We start from the raw sequence: 18416 nt of genomic DNA, 5'->3' as shown, positions 1-18416 counted from the left end.
TATGTTACAGCCCAGGTAATCCTGTTCTCCATGTTCACTTACCAGTCATAAACTTTTCTATTCCTTATTAGATTTCCACCCCACATATATCGGTATTCAGTCCCTCTCCATACAATACTTACAGAGTTGCGGATTAAGAAATATTTTGCATTGTAATGCTGGCGAGGTGGAAGGCATTTTAAATGAAGAGATTACAGTATGTGAGTGAAATTGTGGACACAGGTTGTGAATTTTCCTGGTTTATTAAGCCATTGTTACTTACCAAATTAAAGTAAATGTTGCTTCTCCACAATATAGTAATTAACGAAAAAAACAGGCGTCAAAAAAGTCTGTACAAAAAAAAGACAGTTATTGAGAACAATGCAGACAGCTAATTGTGGTTCTTTAGGCATGTATATGAATAATGTACAACAATGTACTCTCTTGGTTCACATACAGAATGCAATACTGTGCTTCTTTTGGATTGGTGGCCAGCTGGGGCCATAAACAGTTCTTTGGGCACGTGTATAAATAATGTATAAAAATGGACTTTAGGTTCCCATACAGAATGCAAAAACTTGTTTATCTGGGTCCACTTACAGTTCTTTAGACATGTGTATGAATAATGTGTACACATTTGGAAACAGAGGATTGAACAAAAATATATATGAATGCCTGCTATGCTGTACAATTCCTTTATTACCACTGACTGGCTCTGGGCATCCTGAGCATGTCGTTCAATGTGACGTTCATTTTTTTTTCATTATTACGGTAGTTGGTAGAAAACGAAAGAAACAAAGAAAGAAACAAAAAAACTTTCTTTGACAATTGCCCCTGAAAGTTCACTGGCAGTGCCATCTTACACCTAGGACCATTATAACTTATTATGCAATTACAAATCATGTTTAAATCAAATGGTACAGATTTTTGCAACAGTAAATGGTCAAACTGTTGTGGTTTGTTAAGAACATTGTGTTGTAGAAAAGTTTAGCCTCATCGAGTGCTATGTTGTTACCCATTGGGGTCCCAATAGCAAGGTGTCTGGTCCTGGTACTTCAATATGGTTGGGTTTGTTGTCAGAGTTGGTGGTGCTGGTTCCTGAGTCATTGCTGGGTCTCCCTCTACCCTCTAGGATGTAAGTTGTCTGGATCCTGAGTCATTGCTGGGTCTCCCTCTACCCTCTAGGATGTAAGTTGTCTGGTTCCTGAGTCATTGCTGGGTCTCCCTCTATCCTCTAGGATGTAAGTTATCTGGTTCCTGAGTCATTGCTGGGTCTCCCTCTACCCTCTAGGATGTAAGTTGTCTGGATCCTGAGTCATTGCTGGGTCTCCCTCTACCCTCTAGGATGTAAGTTGTCTGGATCCTGAGTCATTGCTGGGTCTCCCTCTACCCTCTAGGATGTAAGTTGTCTGGTTCCTGAGTCATTGCTGGGTCTCCCTCTACCCTCTAGGATGTAAGTTGTCTGGATCCTGAGTCATTGCTGGGTCTCCCTCTACCCTCTAGGATGTAAGTTGTCTGGTTCATGAGTCATTGCTGGGTCTCCCTCTACCCTCTAGGATGTAAGTTATCTGGTTCCTGAGTCATTGCTGGGTCTCCCTCTACCCTCTAGGATGTAAGTTATCTGGTTCCTGAGTCATTGCTGGGTCTCCCTCTACCCTCTAGGATGTAAGTTATCTGGTTCCTGAGTCATTGCTGGGTCTCCCTCTATCCTCTAGGATGTAAGTTATCTGGTTCCTGAGTCATTGCTGGGTCTCCCTCTACCCTCTAGGATGTAAGTTCTCAGGAGAGAAAAGTGATTTTCGTACAGCATATTCCACAATATTTCTGATGCTGCCAATCAAGGTAGAGATCAAGTTCTTCATGTTCATGATGTCATTTTGATATCATTTCAATCTCCTTGGTACTGTAAATTGTTGCCTGTACCAAATAAAATGTGTGATGGCCCCATACAGAGACAATATGTGAATCTGAGACCACAGGTACTTGCATAGTGTGTGAACAGCAAACCCTTCCACACTGTGTTATCAGCAATCAGTAAATCCATACTGTTCCTCAGTAGATGTCCTGTATCCATCTCTGGTTCAAAACTGGTCGATCCATCAGGAGGGGCATTCATGACAATGTCCTATGTTGGCTTGGAAACATTTTCAAGATCTGTCAAATAAAGCACTGCAATTTTAAGTTTTCTACACACTATTTTGCTGACTCCAGCGGTTCTCCTTTCTGGACTGAGTCCCCTGGTTAGTGGTCTTGAGGATGGGAAAACAAGCCTGTAGCAATGATTGAAGTTTCCTTGTCTTGTAGATTGTTGGAACGCATAATGTCACTAAATTGTGGATGAATTATAGTAAGTGCTCCGTAAATTGCAAAAGTGCTGCAGAGAGATGGATTGCAGGCTGACAGCAGCAGCCAAGCAAGACAGAAATGGAAGCAGCTCAATCAATTCATATGTTCACAGCAGGTGATAGAAAGGGAGGGGTAATCTAGAAAAGAGACATAAACAGGGGTGGAAATGCATAGACCAATTACAGTAAGGACGTCACAATTAGACATGACACCCCCACCCCCCCCCAGATACACCTTTTAAGAGGTGCACCTTTTGCGGGTAGTAAAGGGCTGGTGTAACAATACCTAGTGATGATAATGACTGTCAGTACCACTGTCTGGCTGCTTGTAATTGGCTGATTAAACATTGACTCCTCCAGCTGATAATAATTAAATAATTTGCATTGCAGTTATATTATATGAAATTGTGTCTGTCTATTTGCATGACATGACATGACATTTGGACCTTTGATTTTTAAAAAAGAACACAACAGATGTGGAAGGGGTTTGTATAACATTATATATCAAAAATGCAACTTTCACGTTTGTTAATAAATGAACAGATGCACATAAGAACATTTTATTAAATGCGTCTTTTCTTACATATATTCAGAGCACAAAGCGACCTTTAAATGAGCCCCTTTATTTGTGTCTATAGGATTATTATATTGCTGGAGACACTTTTCACATCAAAAACTGACTGCAGTTAATTAAACAAAACAATACACTGTACAGTATATTTTAATGGCATCTGACATTCATTTAGATGTTGAGACTGCCAAAATATGTTGACAATATGCCAGTCATTCATAACTGGCTGCAAAGCTCAATTGTTCATACGCGAGGGGTGTGAGGTACCGTGCCAAAATTCTAAGAAAACCTGATGTCCTACTCATCCAAAAATCACTGTGGTGCACCTTGTTAATTCAAAAATACAGAATAGTTATGTTGCAATCTAATAACTTTGCCTGAAGTAATGAACCTGGTGGATGCACTAAGTTGCCAGAATGATAATGTGGGCCAAATAAAAATAAAAGTTTAAAATAACATAATGGCATAGATATATCCAAAAGCAGTATACAGAGTATACTAACTGAGAGAGACACGAACTCAACTAAACTTTCATGTTTCTTAACCATGACAAATTGTACATACTGTGCAACTTGTCATGCAGATTTTTCCCCATGATTTCGGATTTCAATAAGGACAAAAGGGCAGCCCAGGCCCAAGCCTGGATTGACAGTGGTGAATAATTAAATGACGTGATAGTCACTGATGAAACATCTGTGGCTTTTAAGTGTTTTTCCTAAAACTCATCTTTCAATCAAACCAAGGCCAAAGCATTCATTGAAAGTTAATGTTTGTTGTGCTATCTCACAAGCAGGTATAGGGCCAATAATGTATATAGTACTCCTCATCTCCCGCCTCGATTATTGCAACCTCCTCCTCACTCGCCTCCCCCACTCTCATCTCTCTCCCCTCTGCTCTATACTCAATGCGGCTGCAAGACTCACTTCCTCTCACGCCGCTCCTCCTCTGCCTCCCCTCTCTGCCTCGCCTTACACTGGCTCCCCTTCCCCTACAGAATCCTTTTCAAACTCCTCACCACCACTTACAAGGCTCTCTCCCACTCTACTGCCCCCTATATCTCTAACCTCCTCTCCATTCACACTCCTGCCCGCTCCTTGCGCTCGGCCAATGACCGCCGCCTCTCCTCCACTCTTATCACCTCTTCCCACTCCAGAATTCAAGACTTTTCCCGTGCGGCCCCCTTCACTGGAATGACCTCCCTCGTTCCATCCGTCTTTCTCCTACTCTGTGCTCCTTCAAACGTGCACTCAAAACTCACCTCTTCCTCAAAGCCTACCAACCATCCACTTAACCCCTATCTCCTCCCTTCAACTCGTCCTCCCTTCTCTCCCATTGCCTCAACTGGCTCCCCTTGTGCCTGTTCTGTTTACCCTCTCTTAGGATGTAAGCTCGCATGAGCAGGGCCCTCTTCCCTCCTGTCTCCTTACCTGTTCTTCTGCTATGTGTTTTTTGCATTAGCCTGCCTGGAGTTTCTGAAGTATTGGTATTTTTTGTTTATTGTACTGTTTCACCCTGTATAGTCTACTGTTTGTACTGTGTACAGTGCTGCGGAAATCTTGCGGCGCCTAACAAATAAATGACAATAATAATAATAATATAGTATGGTTAGTGATTATTCGCATTCTATACTATTACATTTTGCCTAACACTGTCTTTTAACATTCTTTATTCTCATGTTATCTAACTTGCAATAATGTTGAATAGCATCAGACAAGATTGACTTTCTCAAGCTAACCAACAATAGCATTACAAATTATTTAACAGACACGGAACACACTATATTTATCTGCTCGTAACTGTGGAGTTCTGTTTATAGCAGGTTGCTGAGGGTTTAAATATTCGGCTTTGTGCATAGCCTCTCAGTCTTGAAAGAGAACCCACTGAGGAAGTCACACATCAGTGGTGAAATGCATTTATGACTACTGCTATACTCCTGACAGTTTGATTTCCTATAATACTTTCAGCTGTTTATCATTATTTGTTTTAGGTTTTTAATCTTTTGTACGTCAGTCTATTGTATCCTTTTACAATAGTCATTCTAATTATTTTTCTAATACAGAATTATCTCCTTTAGGGACAGTTCTATACACCTCATGTCTCCTATTCACTCAATTTTATAGAACACTTCACATTATATGTACTTTTAGCCAATACTAAATCATATATGTAATTTATTTTACTCCTTATTATTATTGTAGATTTGTAAGACGCCACAGTGATCCACAGCGCCGTACAGTGGGGAAAACAGTATATACAAAAAACAGGGACATACAAGGTAGACAAAATAAACGTAGACTAGGGAAGAGGCTACAGTTAAAACAAGAGGAGCGAGAATGGCTCAGACTGGAGATTGGGACAGTTGTGAGGGTGCATTAGTGTGAATAGTGTTATCGGGGATAAGGTCATCTCTAAAAAAGAGATGGGTTTTCAAAGAGCATCTAAAGATTTTTTGGCTGTGGGAAAGTCTGATTGAGCGTGGTAGGGAATTCCATAACTGGGGAGCAGCACAGGAGAAGTCTTGTAGGCGGGAGTGAGAGGTGGTTACCAGAGATGAGACAAGGCACAGGTCAGAGGTAGATCTAAGAGGGCTGGAGGGAGAGTATTTTGATATGAGATTTGACATGTATACAGGGGTAGTGTTGTTGAGGGCTTTGTAGGTAAGGGTGAGTAATTTGAATTTGATTCTGGAGGACACAGGAAGCCAGTGTAGGTATTTGTAAAGTGGTGCAGCAGATGTGGAGCGGTGAGAGAGGAAGAACAGTCTTGCAGCAGCATTTAGGATGGATTGAAGTGTGGATATATGGGTGTCAGGAATGCCAGATAGCAGGAGGTTGCAATAGTCAAGATGGGAGATGATGGAGTTTGGTAGCATGGTGAGTAAGAAAAGGGCGTATTCTGGCAATATTTTAAGGTGAAGTCGATGGGAGAGAGTCTGGATTTGAGGAATAAAGCAGAGGGCGGAGTCAAGTGTGACACCAAGGCAGTGGGCTTGGGACACTGAAGATATTGTGGTGTTATAGACAGTTAGGAAGATTCAAGGGCAGGTGGTGACTCTGGCAGGAGGTAAGATAATAAGCTTATTTTGGACATGTTGAGATTTAAATAGGGCTGGGACATCCATGTGGAAATAGCTGAAAGACAGTTGGTTACATGAGATAGTACAGAAGGAGAGAGGTCAGGTGAAGGGATATAGATTTGGGTGTCATTAGCATAGAGGTGGAAGCCGAATGAGAGAATTAGTGCTCCAAGAGAAGAGGTATATAATAAAAAAAGGAAAGGCCCAAGAACAGAGTCTTGTGGGATCCCAACAGTTAGTGGGAGTGGAGGGGAGGAGGTGCCAGAGGTAGAAACACTAAAGGAGCCATTTGATAGGTAGGAAGTGAACCAGGAAAGAACTGTGTCATGAAGGCCAATGGAGTGAAGGCTGTGTAGTAGAAGAGGGTGATCAACCGTGTCAAAATCAGCAGAGAGGTCTAGGAGAATGAGTATGGAGAAATGGCCCTTAGACTTTGCAGTAAGTAGATCATTGATCACTTTTGTGAAAACAGTTTCAGTGAAATGTTGGAGATGGAAGCCTGATTGGAGAAAGTCAAGTATGGAATGAGAGGAGAGAAAGTGAGACAGGCGTTTGTATACTAATCGCTCAAGTAGTTTGGAGGTAAAGGGGAGGAGAGAAATAGGGAGGTAGTTGGAAAGAGAGGTTGGATCCAATGATTGTTACTTTAGAATTGGTGAGAGGAACCCAAGTTTAAAAGAGGATGGAAATGTGCCAGTGGAGAGAAACAGGTTGAAGAGGTGAGATAGAGGTGGGCATGCAGTGGAGAGAGGGAATGGAGAAGTTGGGAGGGAATAGGGTTGAGGCGACAGGTTGTAGGGTGAGATGATGAGATGAATGCAGAGACTTCATCTTCAGTTACTGGAGAGAATGAAATAAGGGTTGATTGGGGAGTGAGGTGGGTAGAGTGGGTGGAGTCTGTGGAATTTGGCATGAGAAAATATGTTGTCGATTGATGTCGATTTAGTCTTTGAAATATGTGGCAAAAGGACTGTGAGTGAGGAAGGGGGGGAGGTGCAGGTGGGCAGAGAAGTGAGTTGAACGTGGTAGAGTCAATGTGGGTTAGAAGATAGAAGTCAGAGACCTTGGTGAGGACACATAGGAGGGGGCCTCCTGTCTTAAATGCCCCAGGCCCACAAAACCATTATTCCAGCTCTGGCTTTCACTTTCTCACCACACACTCAACTGTTCAACTCATACCAGGTTTATGTTGCTAAGCAACCATTTATGGTGTGTCTCCTCTGGGTCCTGGTGCCAGGTCACACATTCAGTCACCAGGAGGTGTAAATAACAACACCAGAAGGCGTGTTAAAATGTATTTTTTGTTTTATTGTTATTTTATGTTACTTATGTTTTATGTTATTGCTTTCTACTTTACTATCATAATTTTTTCAACACCCATCTAACATTAATAATATTTCTATACCTTTGTACACAATGGTGTTAGAAAGTGTGTGTACCCTTTATCCCTGAATTTTTGCAATGTGACCTTACTTTTCATTCATTTAATGATCAGAATATTCCAACACTAAATTTCTTTGTCAAAAAATGTATGTGAACCAATGCCTTTAGTAAATGGTGTGACCCCCTTGAGCAGCAATGACCCTTTCCTCCTTACAGAACTGCTTTAACTCATGGATGTTGGAGGGCTTTTTGCATGAACAGCCCCGCTTCAGGTCCTGCCACAACATTTCAATGGGATTACGGTCTGGGCTTTGACTTAGCCATTCCAAGATGCAAGATTTCTTCTGCTTTAACCGTTATTTTGTGAACTGACTTGTGTGTTTAGAGTCATTATCCTGCTGCAAGATCCACCTTCTGTTGAGCTTCATTTCAAGGACGAATACCATGACATTCTCCTGTAGAATAAGCCAATGCAGAATTCATAGTTTCATCAATGGTGATTACCCTCTCTGGTCCCATGGCAACAAAACAGCCCCAAACCATGATACTGCCATCACAATGTATCATGGGTGGGATGAGATTCTTTTGTTGAAATGCACTGTTTTCTCTATGCATAACTTTTCTAATTTAAGCCAAAAAGTTCTATTTTAGACTCATCCTTCCACAGAACATTCTTCCAGCAATCTTCTGACTCATCCCTGTGGTCTTTAGCAAACTTTAAATAGGCAACAATGTTCCTCTTGGAGGCTAATGGCTTCCTCCTTGCTATTCACCCATGCACAATATTTTTCTTAAGTGCTTGACTGATGGTGGACTCCTGCACACTGACATTAGCCAGTGAAAAAGAGGCCTGCGTATCCTTTGGTGTTACCCTGGGGTTCTTTGTGATCTTGAGAAATATTATATATGTCTTGCTTTCACCATGAATTTTGGTTAACGTCCTCTTGTGGAGAGAGTAGCAGTGGTGTTGAATTTTCTCCATTTGTATACTACCTACCTGACAGTGGATTGGTGAAGCCCAAAGACTTTATAAATAGTTGATGAGCATTGACAAGACTTTTTCTGAGGTGGTAGAGACCAATCTTTGGTAGCGAAGACTCAGGTTTATGTTTTTAAATAGGGCAGGGTCACCCAAACTCACACTTGATTCCCATCCCATCGCTATACTCCTGACTCTAATTATCCACCTAACTGAACTGATAATCCTAGAGATTCATGTCAAGTTTATCCTTTTTTTGTTAGTAACTTAATTTAATTTGTTCCCTTTATCTATTTTTATGAGTTTGATGGAGATCTGAACACATTTAAGATCAAATTTATGCAGAAATTCAGAAAATTCTAAAGGGTTCACAAACTTTCCAGCTCCACTGTATGTCTATTATCTCTGATATGTGTATTCATTTTATTTTACTTCTACTACTATCTATAGCATAATATAGCTCCACTTATTCCACCATTCACATTAATACCTTATGCAGCCCTTAGCACTTTATACCTGGCACTGCCTACTACCACCCGCTGTCTTATCCATAATCTAAATCCCCCGGCTCTCTAAATCTGACCATCTAGTGACCTAGGTTCCTTTACAGCAATACCACAACAGCCACCTACAAACAGCGGTCCATGACTATGAACCGATAAGTTAAGTCTTAGTTCTTGGTGGAGAAGCCTGCGTTAGCAGTACGGGCACACACTCTCCCTCAACCACAGCCAAGCACAACAGTGCACCGCTCCATAGAACACACTATACTATACTGTTAAATAGAATCTCACTTGAGGTACACTATTTGAAAATGGCGTTACAGTAAGTTGACAAGGAAAAATAGGATAAACATGACAACCATGACTTTCATTAGCTAATTAACAATAGAATTACTAATAAATTAACAGACATACAGTAAGTAGCACACGCTCTACTGTACTGTTTTAATTCCCAATCGAGTAATGGTGAATTTGGTCAATAATTAATTGAGCAAATTTATGTATATATGTGTTGTACATGTTCAAATTAAACTCATTTAACTGACACAAAGGTATAAATATAGACAATAATGTGTAAATTGTGTTCAAATGATTCATAAAGACACACTGGGGGGAATTCAATTCTGCCGCGAGTAACGCGTCGCTAAATTCATTACCGTTAATATTTTAACCGTGCTTTGTCAGGGAGCTGCGAGCAAAAATCCGGCGTTGAAATTACTGTATTAACGGTAATTACGCGTACTATAACTGTACTATTGGTAATACTGCTCAGGCCACATTACTTTCGGCAGTAATGCGGCCAACTGAATTCCCCCCATTATATATTAAATACAGTATGGATGTAAGAATGATGGCAACAAAAGTACAAGTATGATCAACACATTTTCCTTAGTACTTTATTTTCATTGATCCTGTGTGAACGTTGCTGGCCAGCCATAACTTGTGCATGTACAATAGATTACATACAGTAGACCTGTAATTCTGTCCCTACGCACAGATGTCAGTCACTGGGATGAATGAAGGCCAGATTAAATAATTGAAAGGAATGTTATCTGACTGTAGGTGACAATAGGGGGGATGGGCAAACCATAAACCATTTAGGGGAATGGATGGGTGGGCAAACAGTAAACCAACTAGTGGAATAGTTTCACTTTACAACTACTTTATCTGTACAGTTGGTAAACAACTGTGGGTGAGGACAGACAGAAGAGAATCATCATCATCATCACCATTTATTTATATAGCGCCACTAATTCCGCAGCGTTGTACAGAGAACTCGCTCACATCAGTCCCTGCCCCATTGGAGCTTACAGTCTAAATTCCCGAACACACACACAAAGACAGACAGACAGACAGACGCAGATTACTGTGAAATAACCTATTTGCATAGCTAACAGAACATGAAATGAATGGCTGCATTAAAATGAATGGGAGAAGCTAATGGAAATCACTGTTATTTGAGGTCACAGTCTAATAATAAATCAAGTGGAATGAAGTAAATAAAAAATATATTTAAATAACAAATTGTGCAGCCTCCCCCCTCCACACCTTTAATTGATTTATTAAAACTAGGTTTATTATTTATTATTACAATATTATTGGTACTTATTCTCTGCTCCCTATTCATTCATGCTCTAATAACCAGTTTGATGATTGCATGTATCAGGGCACAAATCATATTTCAAATTTGCCACACAGCACCTACAGTAGTGCAGTGAATAAATTATTGCCATCACAGAGCAAGGTAGATAAGAAGTTACTTTTACAGTAAGAGGCCCCCAAGCTGCCAGTACTGGTACTGCAAGCCAGAACTATGATGTTAGGAACATAACATTATGATAACATGAGGTGAGAACATACCACATGAATGTCATGATGTTATAAAACCGTAACGCATGCTTCAACTGCTACGGCTACATCTATTTGTGGAGAGCAGTATTCCACGAGGGTGAAGACCCCATCCAAGCTCAATTTAGAAGAGTGAGCCCAGCAGCAAGCTATTTGAGCACATTACTTTGATGATCCTCTTTCAGGTTGTACCATATACTTTATAATCAATCTAAAACACTAACCTTCAACCCATTTGTGACAGATTCAGTTTCATAAAATTCAACAGAATTTTCCACATTCTGCCCTTGAGAAGCATTATAGTCATTGGTGGCATAATATTTTGTAAATATATACTCAAAGCGTATCTTGATACGAACGTAGTAAAGATATGGCAGTCTTTACCATCATTTGACATTATGGCAGAGCGGTCACACATTGGTGTTAGTGGGACCAGCCCAGAATAGCAGTTTTGCTGGTTACTTATTTTAGGGGAGGCCACAATTTATTTACTCATTTATTAACTAATGTGTTGTATTAGCAAGTGATGCTGTCATCATCGTCAACACCGGTGTTCGATGTGGAAATATAGAAGCAGTGGTAAGAAAGCTGTAATGGGAATGTAAGTAAATGAAATTTGATAGTTTTACAAAGAAGGCAGTAGTAGAAGTGGCGGTATGGCATATTACCGTATACACCACCACTTCTACCACTGTATATATATCTATATATATATAGATATATATATACATACAATGTAAGCGACTGCAATGTGATAGTATTACAATGATGGAAGCAGGAGAAGTGGCGGTATGGCATATTACCGTATACACCACCACTTCTACCACTGTATATATATCTATATATATATAGATATATATATACATACAATGTAAGTGACTGCAATGTGATAGTATTACAATGATGGCAGCAGGAGAAGTGGCGGTATGGCATATTACCGTATACACCACCACTTTGACCATTGATCACCATGAATCTTTACACATAGGGATCAGCAGGGTGGATTGGGAACGTAAAGTGGCCCTGGACAAAATTCTGAAAGTGTCCTCATGTAGGCGGGACCAAATAAATGGTAGGCGGGGCCAATACCAAATTAGGCAGAGTTAGCTAGCCATTATCCCTAGCCACAGCAGTGGTAGACATGGCCAATGCAACATGCCATGGTAGGCAGAGTCAGGTATTTTAGGGACTTCTTTACAAAACACAGGCATTTTAAGAACCTATATATACAATACACAAGGCATTACATTGACTGATATACAATACAGTATGCATCCCAGTATATGCTGAGTAGGGTCTTGGTCACTGATATGCCTATTAGCGTCAGTGACTCAGAACTTGGGACTGATCTGGGTGTTCACAGCTCACAATGTGCACACAGCCTGTCAATGTTTCCCTGCCTCCAGGCGGCATTAGGAAACCTTCGGCCTACCGGGAAAGTCCCAGTAATGTCTATGGCCAATTCGCCTCTGCGGGATCAGGTAGGCATCCTAAGCAGTGGAGATGCTGCCAGTCTAACTAGGCCACATCTCCAGGGGACATGCTAAAACCTATGGATGCACCTCCCTATTGTACTTTCCATGTGTTTGACAGCCACAAATCCCTCTGTCCTGGCATAAGCTGTCAACATTTTACTATGCATGCGCTGTGCTGAAAGCAGCTGTTTGAGGCTAACAGTCATATTTTTGTGAATTAAGAGCATGAGATAAGGAGAAATCAGCAGGAGTGTAGTGCGACAAGCTAGCTCTCTTCCAGCTACTGCCACCCACTTTCCAACTGCCAAGCTGCTTCCAATGGGGTGGTGCAGAGACTCCCTGCTTTTAGAGGGGGCTGTTATGTTGCAGGAGATGGTCATAGAGGTTGAGGAGTTTCAGTGTTGGATTAGGACATTTAGGGACCTCCAGTAAATGGGCCCAATGTAGAGTCAAAAATAGTAAATTTCATGTAGTACCTGTATTTTACATCATGAATACACAGTAATCTTTGCTTTCTTATCTGTATAATATTCTTTAATTATTTGTGAATTGTGATCAATTGGCAGTATTAACACTTTCCCATTTGTTTCTTAAAGCAGTACTCATTTAGGCTTAGGTTTGGACCACTCTATTCTCTAATTAATTTGATGTCCAGTCTAAACCGACAGGGAGGCACCAAACGGGTGAGGTAGGAGTTTGTGACAATAATCCCAACACCGCTGACATCGGCAGTAAAATTCTGGATGCTGTAATGCAGACTTGCACTCAATTCTGACTTGCTAAAGAATGTCTGTGAAGAATTCTGCCATGACAACATAGTGTCAGTGACATTCACTTACTTGGAAGTTCGACTGTTAGATTTATGCTACTTAAGGGGGCAATGCGAGGATCCGATGGGTGTCTACTGTTCAGCACTCCCTAAAACACATTACACAGCCATCGGGTCCTTGCATTGCCCCCTTAATAACATAAATCTGACAGTCGAGCTTCCAAGCAACTTGAATCTAATTGACATTAAGTTGTAAAGGTGGAATTGTTCACAGTCATTTTTTTAGCAAGTTGGAATTGAGTGCAGGTCTGCATTACAGCATTCAAAATTTTACTGCCAATGTCAGTGGTGTCGGGATTATCTTGGTTGCAAACATAGGGCCTGATTCATTAAGGATCTTAAATGAAGAGTTATCTTATTTCAGTCTCCTGGACAAAACCATATTACAATACATGGGGTGCAAACTAGTTTTCTGTTTTGCATATAAGTTAAATACTGATTGTTTTGTCATGTAGCACACAAATATTTGATAGCTTATTTGTACACTGAAATTTAAAGTTGATATTTGTGTCCTACAAGAAAAAACAGTCAGTATTTAACTTATGTGCAAAACAGAAAACTAATTCGCACCCCTTGCATTGTAACATGGTTTTGTCCAGGAGACTGAAATAAGATACCTCTTCATTTAAGATCCTTAATGAATCAGGCCCATGGTTAGCACCGCACCAAACAGCCACTTCATCCTTTATCGTTACAAACGAGCAGTATTGTGTATATGTAATGCCCTCACACTTATCAAACAAATTGCTGTAATCACACAATGACACAAACTAACAGTTCCCTATCTGGAAATATAAATCACGTCCTATTAATAACAGACTTTGCCTAATATTAAACTAGGGATGAGCGCACTCGGATTTATGAAATCCGAGCCCACCCGAACGTTGCGGATCCGAGTCGGATCCGAGACAGATCCGGGTATTGGCGCCAAATTCAAAAGTGAAACTGAGGCTCTGACTCATAATCCCGTTGTCGGATCTCGCGATACTCGGATCCTATAAATTCCCCGCTAGTCGCCGCCATCTTCACTCGGGCTTTGATCAGGGTAGAGGGAGGGTGTGTTAGGTGGTCCTCTGTGCTGTTTAGTTCTGTGCTGTTTAGTTCTGTGCTGTTTAGTTCTGTGCTGTTTAGTTCTGTGCTGTTTAGTTCTGTGCTGTGCTGTGCTGTGCTGTGCTGTGCTGTGCTGTGCTGTGTTCTGCAGTATCAGTCCAGTGGTGCTGTGTGCTGTGCTCTGTCCTTCTGAGGTCAGTGGTGCTGCTGGGTCCTGTGCTGTGTCCTGTTCAGTCCAGTGGTGCTGTGTCCTGTGCTCTGTGCTTCTAAGGGCATAGTTATTTCCCCATTATTCCCAAGTTTTTAAAAAATAAAAAAAAAGTAAAAAAAAATATAAAATTAGAAATTAAAAAAAAAATACATAATTATAACCAAATGTGCAAAACCAATCCAGCAGTATAAGTCCATTGGTACTGCAATATTACCAAGTTCACACATTCTGCAGTATCAGTCCAGTGGTGCTGTGTCCTGTGCTCTGTCCTGCTGAGTTCCGTAGTGCTGCTGGGTCCTGTGCCGTGTCCTGTTCAGTCCAGTGGTGCTGTGTCCTGTGCTCTGTGCTTCTAAGGGCATAGTTATTTCCCCATTATTCCCAAGTTTTTAAAAAATAAAAAAAAAGTAAAAAAAAAAAAAAAATTTAAAAAAAAAAAAAATATATAATAATTATAACCAAATTTGCAAAACCAATCCAGCAGTATAAGTCCATTGGTACTGCAATATTACCAAGTTCACACATTCTGCAGTATCAGTCCAGTGGTGCTGTGTCCTGTGCTCTGTCCTGCTGAGTTCCGTAGTGCTGCTGGGTCCTGTGCCGTGTCCTGTTCAGTCCAGTGGTGCTGTGTCCTGTGCTCTGTGCTTCTAAGGGCATAGTTTTTTCCCCACTATTCCCAAGTTTTTTAAAAATTAAAAAAAAGTAAAAAAAAATAAAAAATTTAAAAAAAAAAAAAAATATATAATAATTATAACCAAATTTGCAAAAACAATACAGCAGTATAAGTCCATTGGTACTGCAATATTACCAAGTTCACACATTCTGCAGTATCTTGTGCTACATATAATGGAGACCAAAAATTTGGAGGATAAAGTAGGGAAAGATCAAGACCCACTTCCTCCTAATGCTGAAGCTGCTGCCACTAGTCATGACATAGACGATGAAATGCCATCAACGTCGTCTTCCAAGCCCGATGCCCAATCTCGTAGTACCGGGCATGTAAAATCCAAAAAGCCCAAGTTAAGAAAATGTAACAAAAAGAGAAACTTTAAATCATCTGAGGAGAAACGTAAAGTTGCCAATATGCCATTTACGACACGGAGTGGCAAGGAACGGCTTAGGCCCTGGCCCGTGTTCATGACTAGTGGTTCAGCTTCACCCACGGATCTTAGCCCTCCTCCTCCTCCCCCCCCCTACAAAAAATTGAAGAGAGTTATGCTGTCAGCAACAAAACAGCAAACAACTCTGCCTTCTAAAGAGAAATTATCACAAATCCCCAAGGCGAGTCCAAGGGTGTTGGTGGTTGTCAAGCCTGACCTTCCCATCACTGTACGGGAAGAGGTGGCTCGGGAGGAGGCTATTGATGATGTAGCTGGCGCTGTGGAGGAACTTGATGATGAGGATGGTGATGTGGTTATTGTAAATGAGGCACCAGGGGGGGAAACAGCTGATGTCCATGGGATGAAAAAGCCCATCGTCATGCCTGGTCAGAAGACCAAAAAATGCACCTCTTCGGTCTGGAGTTATTTTTATCCAAATCCAGACAACCAATGTATGGCCATATGTAGCTTATGTAAAGCTCAAATAAGCAGGGGTAAGGATCTTGCCCACCTAGGAACATCCTCCCTTATACGTCACCTGAATAACCTTCATAGTTCAGTGGTTAGTTCAGGAACTGGGGCTAGGACCCTCATCGGTACAGGGACACCTAAATCCCGTGGTCCAGTTGGATACACACCAGCAACACCCTCCTCGTCAACTTCCTCCACAATCTCCATCAGATTCAGTCCTGCAGCCCAAGTCAGCAGCCAGACTGAGTCCTCCTCAATACGGGATTCATCCGAGGAATCCTGCAGCGGTACGCCTACTACTGCCACTGCTGCTGTTGCTGCTGTTAGTCGGTCATCTTCCCAGAGGGGAAGTCGTAAGACCGCTAAGTCTTTCACAAAACAATTGACCGTCCAACAGTCGTTTGCCATGACCACAAAATACGATAGTAGTCACCCTATTGCAAAGCGTATAACTGCGGCTGTAACTGCAATGTTGGTGTTAGACGTGCGCCCGGTGTCCGCCATCAGTGGAGTGGGATTTAGAGGGTTGATGGAGGTATTGTGTCCCCGGTACCAAATCCTCTCGAGATTCCACTTCACTAGGCAGGCGATACCAAAAATGTACAGAGAAGCACGATCAAGTGTCCTCAGTGCTCTTAAAAATGCGGTTGTACCCACTGTCCACTTAACCACGGACATGTGGACAAGTGGTTCTGGGCAAACGAAGGACTATATGACTGTGACAGCCCACTGGGTAGATGCATCCCCTTCCGCAGCAACAGCAACAGCTGCATCAGTAGCAGCATCTACAAAATGGCTGCTCATGCAAAGGCAGGCAACATTGTGCATTACAGGCTTTAATAAGAGGCACAACGCTGACAACATATTAGAGAAAATGAGGGAAATTATCTCCCAGTGGCTTACCCCACTTAGACTCTCATGGGGATTTGTGGTGTCAGACAATGCCAGTAACATTGTGCGGGCATTAAATATGGGCAATTTCCAGCACGTCCCATGTTTTGCCCACACCATTAATTTGGTGGTGCAGCATTACCTCAAGAGTGACAGGGGTGTGCAGGAGATGCTTGCGGTGGCGCGCAAAATTGCTGGACACTTTCGGCATTCAGCCAGTGCCTACCGCAGACTAGAGGCACATCAAAAAAGCATGAACCTGCCCTGCCATCACCTCAAACAAGAGGTTGTGACGCGCTGGAACTCCACCCTCTATATGCTGCAGAGGATGGAGGAGCAGCAAAAGGCCATTCAGGCCTACACAGCCACCTACGACATAGGCAAAGGAGTGGGGATGCGCCTGAGTCAAGCGCAGTGGAGACTGATTTCCGTGTTGTGCAAGGTTCTGCAGCCATTTGAACTTGCCACACGAGAAGTCAGTTCCGACACTGCCAGCTTGAGTCAGGTCATTCCCCTGATCAGGCTGTTGCAGAAGCAGCTGGAGAAAGTGAGGGAGGAGCTGGTAAGCCATTGCGATTACACCAAGCATGTAGCTCTTGTGGATGTAGCCCTTCGTACGCTTTGCCAGGATCCGAGGGTGGTCACTCTTTTAAAGTCAGAGGAATACATTCTGGCCACCGTGCTCGATCCTCGGTTTAAAGCGTATGTTGTGTCTCTGTTTCCGGCGGACACAAGTCTACAGCGGTGCAAAGACCTGCTGGTCAGGAGATTGTCCTCTGAAGAGGACCGTGACATGCCAACAGCTCCACCCTCATTTTCTTCCACATCTATGGCTGCGAGGAAAAAGCTCAGTTTTCCCAAAAGAGGCACTGGCGGGGATGCTGATAACATCTGGTCCGGACTGAAGGACCTGCCAACCATTGCAGACATGTCTACTCTCGCTGCATTGGATGCTGTCACAATAGAAAAAATTGTGGATGATTACTTTGCTGACACCATCCAAGTAGACATGTCAGACAGTCCATATTGTTACTGGCAGGAAAAAAAGGCAGTTTGGAAGCCCCTGTACAAACTGGCTCTATTTTACCTGAGTTGTCCCCCCTCCAGTGTGTACTCGGAAAGAGTTTTTAGTGCAGCGGGGAACCTGGTCAGTGAGCGGCGAAGGAGGTTGCTTCCTCACAACGTTGAAAAAATGATGTTTATAAAAATGAATAATCAATTCCTCAATGAAGTACAGCACTGCCCTCCAGATACTACAGAGGGACCTGTGGTTGTGGAGTCCAGCGGGGACGAATTGATAATGTGTGATGAGGAGGAAGTACACACTGTAGGGGGAGAGGAATCAGAGGTTGAGGATGAGGACGACATCTTGCCTCAGTAGAGCCTGTTTAGTCTGTACAGGGAGAGATGAATAGCTTTTTTGGTGTGGGGGCCCAAACAAACCAATCATTTCAGCCAAAGTTGTTTGGTAGGCCCTGTCGCTGAAATGATTGGTTTGTTAAAGTGTGCATGTCCTATTTCAACAACATAAGGGTGGGTGTGAGGGCCCAAGGACAATTCCATCTTGGACCTTTTTTTTTGGCATTATATGACCAATCAACAGTCGTTTGCCATGTTCAAAAAGTAAAACCAAATTTAAAAAAATACAAGAAATTAAACCAAAAGTAAAATGCCGTGTCATAATTTAAAACAAGAGGTATTGACGTGC

Source organism: Mixophyes fleayi, chromosome 1, assembly GCF_038048845.1.
Source record: "Mixophyes fleayi isolate aMixFle1 chromosome 1, aMixFle1.hap1, whole genome shotgun sequence".
In the NCBI taxonomy this organism is placed as follows: Eukaryota; Metazoa; Chordata; class Amphibia; order Anura; family Limnodynastidae; genus Mixophyes; species Mixophyes fleayi.
The sequence above is the reverse complement of the archived record's forward strand: the minus strand, read 5'-3'. Positions refer to the sequence as shown.